This window comes from Chelonoidis abingdonii, chromosome 1, assembly GCF_003597395.2.
Source record: "Chelonoidis abingdonii isolate Lonesome George chromosome 1, CheloAbing_2.0, whole genome shotgun sequence".
Classification (NCBI taxonomy): domain Eukaryota; kingdom Metazoa; phylum Chordata; order Testudines; family Testudinidae; genus Chelonoidis; species Chelonoidis abingdonii.
Window position 1 is genome coordinate 315,749,149 of NC_133769.1, and position 11,968 is coordinate 315,761,116.

General features: G+C 45.3%; 1 long non-coding RNA gene across 1 annotated transcript in view; it reads left to right on the top strand.

Annotated features, from left to right (window-relative positions):
• The window catches only part of LOC142046105 (uncharacterized), a 131,441-nt gene that overhangs the window by 102,593 nt on the left and 16,880 nt on the right, over window positions 1-11,968 (top strand). Inside the window, exon 2 of the long non-coding RNA XR_012655027.1 lies at window positions 3,223-3,332. This is a non-coding gene — a long non-coding RNA (uncharacterized LOC142046105). The remainder of the gene's footprint in view (window positions 1-3,222; window positions 3,333-11,968) is intronic.

Consider the following 11,968-nt stretch of genomic DNA (forward strand, 5'->3'; position numbering starts at 1 on the left):
CAGCCAGAGCCTGCATCCCCAGCCGGAGCCCTCACCTGCTCCCGCACCCCAACCCCTTTCCCCAGCCCAGTGAAAGTGAATGAGGGTGGGTGATGGAGGGAGGGGGCATGGAGGGAGTGGGGGGCAGGGCCTCAGAGAAAGGGTTGGGGAGGGGTGGGGCCTCAGGGCAGGGGCAGGGCTAGGTACTGGGCAAAGGTGTTTGGTTTTTGGCAGTTAGAAAGCTGGCAACCCTGGGCCCCTGACTGGTGAATCTGCCCAATGGCTTACAATGCTTCTTTTTCTTAATCATTTAAATAATTATCCAGCACATTGGTAGCTTGAGAGCCACACTGATGGATTCTGGTGTGCATTGGTCTCCTTTAACTTTTAGAATGGGTGTTAATGGAGTTATGGAGTTAATGGAGTAAAATAAGTGGACAAGAGATATGTAGCAGTATTTGGATTAAAGTGTATTAATAAGACTGACCACAAAATGACTGAAGAGGTTCAGTAAAACAGATATAGATAAACAGAAGTTCATGCAAAACTTGCATAGCCTATTATCTCTTTATCTATAGATCTATGTACATGTTGCTTCTGTCCCAGGAGTTTCCTAAATGCAGATTTCTAATGACTAGAAACCTGTTGCTTCTTTTGATGTTCTTCCTGGATTGTTAAAATTTTGTAGTTTAATAAAAGAATTTTGCTTACCATGACATGAATATGAATATCAGTACATGTTGCCTTCCATATATACTTAGCATTTCAGTTAGTTATGCAGGAAGTTGAATGATGACTGATCTAATTTAGCCAACCCACCCAGCATTGTGTGTGTGGGTGTGTGTTCATTGTATAGCCAATCCTTTTCAGTTGCAACACATTGTTTATTGACACAACTGTCTGGTAAAATTTTAAATAAGCCACAAATTAAAATGATACCTCAAAACCTGCTGAATGCAATAATTGTAGAGAGTTGGGTTCTTTTAAAACACTTTGAGATCTACTGATGAAAAGTGCTAGGTGGTATTACTATTATTATGATTTTATTCAAGACATTAATATAGGCTTTAATATGTCTAGTCTTACTACATGATATCTATGTAATGCTACATGCAGTCTAATAATCTTTATCTTGGTATATATGTATCCTGATGCAGAAGACCTGCTTTGGTTAAAGTGCACTATGTGACCACTGTGTTCAATTTTTAAATACTGGGAGATAAAATTGTCATTTTTCAAATTTGTGAGCATCACTGCCAGCTTCACATGACTCATCTCTAAAATGTTTTCATTTTCTGCTATGTTAGACCTGGTCACAAATTGGCAAGTTTCCTACTAACCTCACTGATGTCTCATCTGCTCTTTGACCTGTTGGGTTAGAGAAGGTATGGCCTTGGATGCTTTTCCATTTTTTTTTCAACCTAAGAAATATGAATTCTGTGTATTGTCTAACTGTGAAGAAGCCTTTTCATAGAAGATGAATTGTTCCATGGCACAGTCTTCCCATGTATATTTGACTGTTCATCAGATAAAGGTTGTTAGAAGCAGAAGAAATCACATGATGATGCTACGATATCCCATAGTTTTCTGTCCAACATGGTACTGAGTGGCATGAACAATGCACTAAATCTGGCACTGGCAGCAGGAGGCTGGCAGACAGGGTAGATAAGGGAATGAAAGATAGAGAGGAAAAAGAAGCTGGAATCTGGTGTTCTAAAACTCATTTCCCTCCCCCCACGCTCCCCTGAAGGAAACAATCACTCAGTCACTGACAGAATGATCCAGGCCACCTCCAATAAATGAGCTTGCAAGGCTGCAAAATCTTTTGGTGCTGTCAATTTTGCTTAATCTCTTTTAACATTATTTATAATGGGTCAGACCCTAAGATGTGCTGAACACCTGCAACTCTTTTTAATTTAGTGGCAGTTGCAGGTGCCCGGCCCCTCTCACATGATGAAAGTTGCTCTTGTGCAGAAGAATACAAGGCCCGTGCCCCAGGTAAGTCCCACTTAAGCCCTTGGGGCCTTGAACTGGCCCACTGTACAGGGTGAAATTTGGCCCTAGGAAGCCAGTTAGGATGAAACAAGAACTTGCCAAAGCCAGGCGCATTGGAGTCTGCCAAAGTCCTATAAAAGGCAGTCAGTGAAATGGCTGAAAAATTGCTGATTCTGGTAGTCCATCCTTGAAGCACAGACAAGAGCGTGAGGCTGACACTTCCTCATATGCCACTGAGTAGATCCTGGCTCTGGGACCCCTTTGCATGGGCCACAGAAAGGCAGGCGGGTTTAGGTTCTGGTGCTGCAAGTTTGCAAAATGTATAGCAAAAGCTGCACTGCTCCAAGCTTTTCCTGCCCCTAATCGCTATACAAAACACACACATGTGACTGTTTTATGTAAGCGTCTGTCTTTAAAAGTGCTGTCAGCCCATGCTGTGATGCTGCATCTTCCCATGCAACCTTCCCAATTAAAATGAGATCAGAATGGTGAGATGAAGATCCTATAAAGAACAGGGAAATGGTATGGCCTGATTCTCCTTTACGTTAAGGCCCACTTACACACTCTAGCAATATAAAGTATCGGGGGTAGCCGTGTTAGTCTGTATCCACAAAAACAACAAGGAGTCCGGTGGCACCTTAAAGACTAACAGATTTATTTGGGCATAAGCTTTCATGGGTAAAAAACCCACTTCTTCAGATGCATGGAGTGAAAATTACAGATGCAGACCTTATAATACATGAACCCCTTCTTTTCATGTATAATAATGCCTGCATCTGTAATTTTCACTCTATGCATCTGAAGAAGTGGGGTTTTTTTTACCCATGAAAGCTTATGCCCAAATAAATCTGTTAGTCTCTAAGGTGTCACCAAACTCCTCATTGTTTTTTTAGCAATATAAAGTGGCCTTAAAGTGGAGTTCATAACTTTTTAATCCATTTTAAGTGCCCTTTCCCCTGCCAGAGTGTGTAAGTGAGAATCAGGGCCGTGTGTTACTGCAGTATCTCTCTCTGACTGTTGTGAGATTCTTCCTGAAAAACAGGGAAGAGCTTGCTTGCTTGGGAATGCTTGCTATAATATACTTTATCTCGAGGCTAGATGGAAGTGAGATAGCTCCTGGAGAAGGAGATCCAGATTTTTCAGGCACTGTAGCTGTTTTGTGGCCACCGTTACAGACATTGGACACTCCCTCCTGTTTGAGGGTGATGTGGATAATAATGACTTTGTCATTTTTCTCTTACATTCCAGCTTTCCTCCCACCCGCCTTTGAGTACTACCCTTACACTGCTGTGATTACGTGGACCTGGCAAATGCCACAGTGATCTCAGAATGTGACACATCCAGGATTCCGTGCTGAAGTAATTTTTTCCAGTTGTCTCTTCTCGTATTCTGTCTCAATAGTTTTTCAGCCATTGTCTAGTCTTTGAATATGTTTGCCTCCCACACTCAGATGCAAAACCGTGTTTAAGGGCAGATGCCCCAAGGAGTGCAGCGTGTGGCTTTGTTGGTGAATGTGGGCTGGTCCACACAAAAAAACTCAGAACCCTGCTACCCTTGTAATTTGAGTCTGTTATTTCTGATAAAGGGCAGTAATGGCTGTTTATCTATATGGACCCTATTTGAACAGTTTCCCTTTTCTGCTGGTACTATGCAACTATTCATTAGAAAACGAGATTCATAGAGGATGTGAACGAAGTGCATAGAATTCTGAGAGAAAAAGGTGTATGGCATATAACTGTTCAATAGGTGAACGGGCTCCACATCGAGAAAGCACAAACAAAAAGGAGCTGAGAAAGGACTGGTCTCTGAGGGTATTCAGCAGAAATTCCTTTACAAAGAAGGTAATTCACATCTAAAACCAGTTGTCAAGGTTGGCAAAAGAAGTGGCAATGAAATACATTTTTAAATAACGGGACAAGGAATTACAAGAAAAAACATTACATAATACAAAGTACAAACCATTACTAATATATGGATTGACCTCGATGGTCATCTTTCATGCTGAAGGTCTTAATCCTGTGAGTACTTGGACAATGTTCATTTGGGTGTGCAAGGCTGCTGCAAATAAGTGCCAGCTATGCATAGGTCAAGTAAAGTTAAGGGCCAAGTGGAAGCCTTTGCACTGAGGATATAATTGGTCTCAACCCCTCTCTGCATTTACTCTTTGACTTTTAAATGTGGAGTATGAAAAGGGGCAGGATGAGAACAGAGAATGAGCATTTTCTGAGAGCATGGTTTTAAGCCTGATCTTTGTCATGCTAAAGGGGCACCTAGGCGTTATTCCTGCTAATAGACAGGAGCAAACTGGCAGTCATACAACAATGTTCTGGTCAGGTTCCTCTGCCTTCTCTGTCCTGCAAAAATCACTTGTGGCCATGCTTTTGTAGATACAACAGACTGCACCTGCACTGTGTAGATTTGAAGCCTAGAATGTTCCTACATTATGGTGACTGAGCTGGTCTCTACAGCCTTAAGGTGCAGTTCCTTGTGTCCACTCAACCATCCTGACTCCTTTGGAAGGAGAAAATTCCTTTTTACCTTGTGTCTCAACTTAACATATACTGTGATGTCAACAAAACAGTAGATAAGACCAGCTAACATAATTAATTTAACCGTTTGACAAAATCCCTCAAAAGAGACTATTTAAGAAAACTAAGTAGCCATAGGGTGAGAGGAGGTGAAGTTCTGTGCTGGATTAGAAATTGGCTAAGGCCTGGTCTACGCTAGATGGGGGATCGATCTAAGTTACGCAGCTTCAGCTATGTGAATAACGTAGCTGAAGTTGACATACTTAGATCTACTCACCACAATTGCCTTGGTATTGCTGCCAACTTTGGGATCAACACTACTTCTGGCATTGGAAACAACAGAGATGTGCATAGTGCCATTGGTACTGTTTCCACTGTTGGCACCAGCCCCCTCATCATTCTGGGCTGTGAATAAGTTGGATTGATTGCCCACACCCTCAGGGATGGCTGCACTTTTATCCCCTGAAGCCAAGGATTTTTCAGTGTCTGAGTCGGGATCTTTCTCCTCTCACTTTCCATCGCCTGACCTGCATTGGTGGCTGTTCATGGAGTGCTATGGGTACCAGGATTGGTGCTCATCCAGTGGTTGGATTGGAGGCACCTGGCCTGGCACCTACTGGCCACCAATGCCCTATCCATACCAGTGGCCTCCATGGAATCAGTGGGACGCTCTTCAGTTGTGGATGTTCCACTTCTTGTCTCGCTTGAAGGCATGATCACTGACCAGGTCTGTGGTGGTGAACGTCAATCAGCCACAGGCCCAGGCACCAGTGAGCCTTCCCCTTGCAGAGCCTCTGCAGTTGTCCTGTCCTGGAGCAGGATGTGGCTCTGGCAATATTAACTTCTTTGTCTTCATCCCTGGATGATTCTGCACTGCTTGACTTTTCCTCCCCTTTGGTACTGGAGAATTTCAAGGCTTACTAGGACCTTTTGCAGCACATAGGTGCTTCCCATGGTATTCAAGTGGAGTTCTTGCAGAAGAAAATCCACGAGTTAGCAGGTATCCTGCAGCCATCTGCCCCTGAGAGAGTCACCCTCCCTATTAATGATGTGCTCCTTGAGCCTGTTAAGGTCCTCTGGAGCACACTGACTATGGTACTACCCGCAACAAAGTGCATGGAGAAGCACTACTTTGTTTTAGTGCAGGGATTTGAGGGTTTTTACTCCCATCCAGCCCCAGATTCCCAAGTAGTAACTGTGGTGAATGAACATGCCCAACAGGGCAGGTTTAAGAATACTCCCAGGAATAAAGGCTCTCAACAAATGGACGTGGTAAGCGGGAAGATTTATACTTCCTCTTCCTCACAGATGCATATTACTAAGCAGTAGGCATTGCTGCCCAAGTATGACTTTGTGAACTGGACAGCTATATTTAAGTTTGCAGACCAGTTGCCTGAAGCCTTGAGAGAGGAATTTCAGGCATTTGTCGCCGCAGGCTGCTTCATGGCTAAGACTTCGCTGCAGCCAGTGCTGGTCATAGCGACTATCGTGATTCATGAGCCTCAAATCTGGGTCCACAGGAGCAGCCACACTTCAACTCTCCACTTGGCAGTCTGCTGATCCAGGACCCATGAAGCCCTGCCTGAGTTTGAGGCTCCACTCCTGACTTCCTATTGGTTGAGTGTCAGAGCAGCTGATTGGCCCACTGCCCCTACTTAAGACAGCAACAGAAACAGGAAGCTATCTCAACAACTGAGCTCCACAGTGCTCTGGCATATGTGTGCTGTACTTCCTGCTTTTGCTCTCTGGATTGACCTCACAGCGTCCTGGCTTGGCTCCTGACCTCTGATCTGTGGTTCTAATTGTGATGGGTTGGGTCACAGAAACCCCCTTGGGACTGCCACCTGATGTGCTGGGACTGCCTCTGAGCCTGTTTTCCCTGCCAGCTTTGGACTCCAGTACCTTGCCTTGTTTGAGCCCGACACGCTTGCCTGCTGCAAACACAGATCCAAGTCTGAACCATATCCCCCACAAGTTGCAGGCTTAACTGAAAACAGCGTAAGAAGTGCTCCTGTCTCCAGCACTCAGATACCCAGCTCCCAGTGGGGTCCAAACCCCAAATAAATCCTTTTTACCCTGTATAAAGCTTATATAGTAAACTCAAATTATTCGCCCTCTATAACACTGATAGAGAGATATGCACAGCTGTTTGCCTCCCTCCAGGTATTAATACATACTCTGGATTAATTAATAAGTAAAAAGTGATTTTATTAAATACAAAAAATAGGACTTAAGTGGTTCCAAGTAATAATAGATAGAACAAAGTAAATTACCAAACAAAATAAAATAAAACACACAAGTCTAAGTCTAGTACAGTAGGAAACTAAATGCAGGTAAATCTCACTCTCAGAGATGTTCCCATGAGCCTCTTTGACAGACTAGCCTCCTTCTAGTCCTGGCCTAATCCTTTCCCCTGGTACAGTCCTTGTTCCAGCTCAGGTGGTAGCTAGGGGATTTCTCATGACTGCAGCTCCCTTTGTTCTGTTCCACCCCCTTATATATCTTTTGCACAAGGCAGGGATCCTTTGTCCCTCTCTGGGTTCCCACCCCTCCTTCTAAATGGAAAAGTACCAGGTTAAAGATGGATTCCAGTACTAGGTGACATGATCACAGGTCACTATAAGACTTTATTACCCGCTTGCCAGCACACAGGTATACAGCAAGACTTTCAGGTAAACAGAGCTATTTACAGCCAATTGTCCTGGTTAATGGGAGCCATCAAGATTCCAAGCCACCATTAATGGCTCACACGTTGCATAATTACAATAGGACCTCAGAGTTATGTTTCATATTTCTAGTTTCGGATACAAGAATGATACCTTTATGCAAATAGGATAAACACAGTCAGTAGATTATAAGCTTTGTAATGATACCTTACAAGACAACTTTTGCATGAAGCATATTCCAGTTACATTATAGTCACACTTATTAGCATATTTTCATAACGTAATTTGGAGTGCACCAACACACTGATCTTATGCTTCTGATCTCCCAGTATCTTGACCAAGCTGATCCCAGTTGATTCCTGAGTGTGGACTCTGGCTTTGACCATGAGGTCTGATTGCCCATGACCTGGCCTTGACAGTGAATACTTTGGTTAGAGTAATAGTCTTGGCGTTGACCATGACAAGAGCTTCCTGGCTTCAGAATTCAGGCATTGCTCCAGATGTCCAGCAGGCCATCAAGGATTTGCTGTTCATTGGCAAAGAGCTGTTTTCAGAGAGGACAGATGAGACTCTGCACTCCTTCAAGGATTCTAGAGCTACCCTGTGGTCCTTGAGGTATGTACACGCTGGCAGTGCAGAGGCATACTATGGTCGACAGCAGCAGTATTGTCTGTATACACATTTGGGCAGCCTTTCCCTCCTCTGAGACAGCTGTACCTACCCCAGAAAAGGGCATAGACTCCATAGGAGGAGGCAGTCAGGTCTAGGGTTTGGCCAGTCCACATGCCTTCCCCCGGTCTCCCGCGCCCCAGGTGCCCATTTTGACAACTTGGTCCAGAGTAGTGTTTCAGTTGTCCCTCCTTTTTTCCCATCCCCTCCATTTGGGGACAGGCTGGCCTGCTTTTACAATGTTTGGGGTTCAATCACCACTGACAGCTGGGTCCTAAGCATTATGCCATTCAGTTCCGCTCCATCCCTCCCCACCATCCTCCCTCCCTGTCCTTCTTCAGGGATCCTTCTCATGAAATACTTCTCCTTGAGCAGGTTTGCTCTCTACTAGCTTTGGGAGCAATGGAGGAGGTTCTGCTAGAACCCATTGGTCATGGCTTCTATTCTCGGTACTTTCTGGTGCGCAAATCCTAGGTAGGTATAAGACTCATTCTCGACCTTTACAGCTTCAACAAATATATCATATACATGAGGTTCTGAATGGTCACTTGTAGTGAGCCGGTGTGGTTCCCTGCCGCTCTGGAGAGGGATGAGCCCCTCTGGATGCCAAAGTGGGTGGAGCCAGTGGAACTTGCGCCCGCTCCCCAGAGGTCAAGGTGCAGGACAGGAAGTACAAAAGCTCAACCCCAGAGCTCACTAGAGGCCCAGCCGCCGGAGAAGCCAGATGCTTGTGGCCTAGCTCCCATTGGAAGACTCCTGCAGTTTGCGACCGACCCAAAGACTGGCCTGATCAGCCAAGGCCTGAAGCCGACCAGACCCTGGAGAAGCTGTTAAGCCTGCATGTGGCAAGTTACCCAGAGGAGCTGCCAAGCCTACCACTTGCTGAGTACCCTAAAGAGCCCATGCTGCTTGATTCCTTGGAAGACCCCATCCAGACGCAGGTACTTCTAGAGGGGGAGGTAGGAAGTAGCCCGGGGGCAGCCCACCCTAGTCTGGCTGCAGCACACTCAGAGCTGATGTCAGTGTGTTGCAACCAGGATCCCCACTGACACAGCAGCGGGCCGTCTGCTGCTGTTAGGGCCCTGGGCTGGGATGCAGTAGAATGGGTGGGCCTGCGTCCCCCCTGCCACTCAACGTGTGGGTGGCAGTCTCCCCCTCTCCCTGGTCCTTTGGAGCCAGGGCATGGGCCTCCTAAACTTATTTGTCTGCTCAGTCCCTGCCTGAGGGCCTGAGCCACTGACTCTCTCTTACCCCTCCCCCCCTGAACCAGGGCCTGGGCCTGTGGAATAGAACTGTTTGTTTGCCTCTGTTGTTGCCACGGCGTGAAACCACGCAGCCAGACTAGTTCCCCGAAATAACCAGATGGACGTAGCAAGGTGGTGTGGTTCCCTGCCACCCTGGAGAGGGACAAGCTCCGGCTGAACCCTTCTACATCACTCTATCGACTGTCTTCCCGTGTTGTCTCAGAATGACTGGTTTGCTGCTCTGGACCTTCAGGACGCCTACTTTCTGTGGCAATTCTGCCAGACCATAAAAAATTCCTTTGATTCATTGTAGTAGAGCACCATTTTTAGTATACAGTGCTTCTATTCGGCCTCTCTTCTGCCCCTTGGGTTTTTACTAAATGCATGGTTGTTTTCCCCCCAATCATCCCACAGGTCATCCGTAAGCTGAAGACAGATTGGACCATGCTCATTCTCACTGCCCCAGCATGGCTGAGGCAGTTCTGGTTCTCCAACCATCTGACACTGTCAGTTCAGCCTGGCATACCACTTTCTCTCCATTCCAACCTACTCACTCAGAATCATGGCTGCATCTTGCATACCATGCTAAATTCATTGCATCTCACAGCATGGCTGCTTCATGGATAAATAAAAAGGAAGACCACTCTTCGGAGGCTATTCACCAGGTCCTGCTCAACAGTAGAAAGCCCTCTACCAGAATGGCCAATTCAGTTAAATGGAAGCAGCTTTCAGTGTTGTCATTGGCCCACGGAATTCAGCTGATGCTGGCTTCTATCCAGGATATCTTGGTGTATTTGCTGCACCTTCAGTCATCGGGACTTGCACTTAGCTCATTGAAAGTGCAGTGGCAGCAATGTCAGCGTTTCATGCCCCCATTCAGGGAAGTTCAGTCTTCTCCAATATCATGGTAGCAAGATTCTTAAAAGGGCTTCTTTGTGTCCATCCTCCAGTCTGAGAGCTGGTTCCTCCGTGGGACCTTTACATGGTCCTAATGTCTTTATTGGGACACCCATTTGAGCCCCTCGTATCTTGTCCCTTTCTGCTTTTGTGTCGGAAGACTGAGTTCCTGGTAGTGATAAGCGTGTGAGTTGCACACTCTGATGGCAGAATCTCCTTATACACAGTTCTACAAATACAAAGTGACTTTATGACCACACCCCAAATTTTTCTCTGAAGTGGTTTCTCAGTTTCATTCATTTACCTGTGTTGTTTCCTAAGCCACATTCATCTCCGCAGGAGCAGCATCTCCATACATTAAATGTCACGTGATGTCTAGCCTTCTAGACAGGACTACACCATTTCATGCCTTGCCTCTTCTGTTTGTGTCATATGCAGATCATATGAAGGTCAAGCGGTCTCTTCACAGATGATCTCTCAGTGGATAACATCCTTTATCAAGACTGCATATGAAATAGCTTTGTCTACACCTCCTCAGCGGGTGCAAGCTCATTCTACAAGAGCACAAGCAACATCAATAGTGACATCTCAGTACTGGACATTTGCAGGGCTGCTACGTAGTTGTTCATACATGCATTTATGACCCATTATATCATTACTGCATCTTCTAGAGTGGATGCAGGTTTTGGTAGGGTGGTCCTGCAATCCTTAATAGACTCTGAGCTTCACCCCCTGGGAGTATTGCTTGTGAGTCACCTAAATAGAATACACTGCTGCATCTACTCAAAAAAGAAATGGTTATTTACTGAAACTGTGGTTCTCTGAGATGAGATGCAGACGTGTATTCCATGACCCAACCTCTGTTCCTTTTGCATCGAAGTCTATTGTGGATGTTCAGTGTGAAGAAACTGGAGAGGTTGGGACGGCACTGCCTTATATAGACAGGGGGTGGGGCCACACACGAGCACTGCCCCTCTACGGGTATTGCTAGACAAAGTTCTCCAGCTCTGGTGCGCTGCGCGCACACACACCTACACGAATACACATCTGTATCACATCTCAAAGAACCACAGTTGGTATAAGTAACCATTTCTTTTGTTGTTTAATAATTGCAGCTTTTACTTTGACAGATGACTACTGAAATGCTTAAGAAATAAGAAGTGCTCATGGGAACAAGAATTATAAACTATTAAAATTTTGCTACAAGAAAATAAAGCCTATTGTTTCCCAAAGTAAATAGTCACTTAGCACAATTAAAACTGTGTGTGATTTGGTCCTTTCTGAACAGTTGCTTTTAAAACTTAATCAGGAGAATAATGTGCACCTCTGGATAAGAAGTCTGTGTGGGGGGAAGAGTTAGCTATCCTGGTCAAGTGACATACATTTCACTAGTTTCCTGGTAAAATATATGATGATTGGTAATTAATTGATAAAAATGCTTGAACTAGCAACCAACTTTGCTACAGTTCTTGCAGGTGATTGTTGTAGTACATCCACTCAACCTGAACACCACGGCTTGTTTGTTTGGGGACATGCATTGCTTCCTGATGCATTAGATCTCGTCCGTAGTTTTAAAAGTCAGTGCTGTTGGGGTCCACTATTGTCCAGATTCTCTTAAAATGTTGTTTAAAGTAATACTGCAGGTTGTTCAAGAAGTGAAAGAGCAGCTCAGGATTACAGCTGCTGTAGGTACTGGCCTCTCCCAAGGGGTTGCAGAAAGCTTTGGAGGATCCTGGGGCCCACCCTGCTCTGCACAAGCTGAATTTGAGTGTGCAGAGGGAAGCAGGTGCTGCACCCTCTTCTTTCCAGAATGATGCAGGTATCATGCCCCTCTTGTGTATCCAAGAGCTGCTGAAGCCATTTGATCTGCCTGAGACTGAATTCCTACAGGAGCCCTGTCATAAACAGATAGTTAAGGGTTAATGTCTCTTTTACCTGTAAGGGGTTAACAAACAGTGAACCTGGAACACCTGACCAGAGGACCAATCAG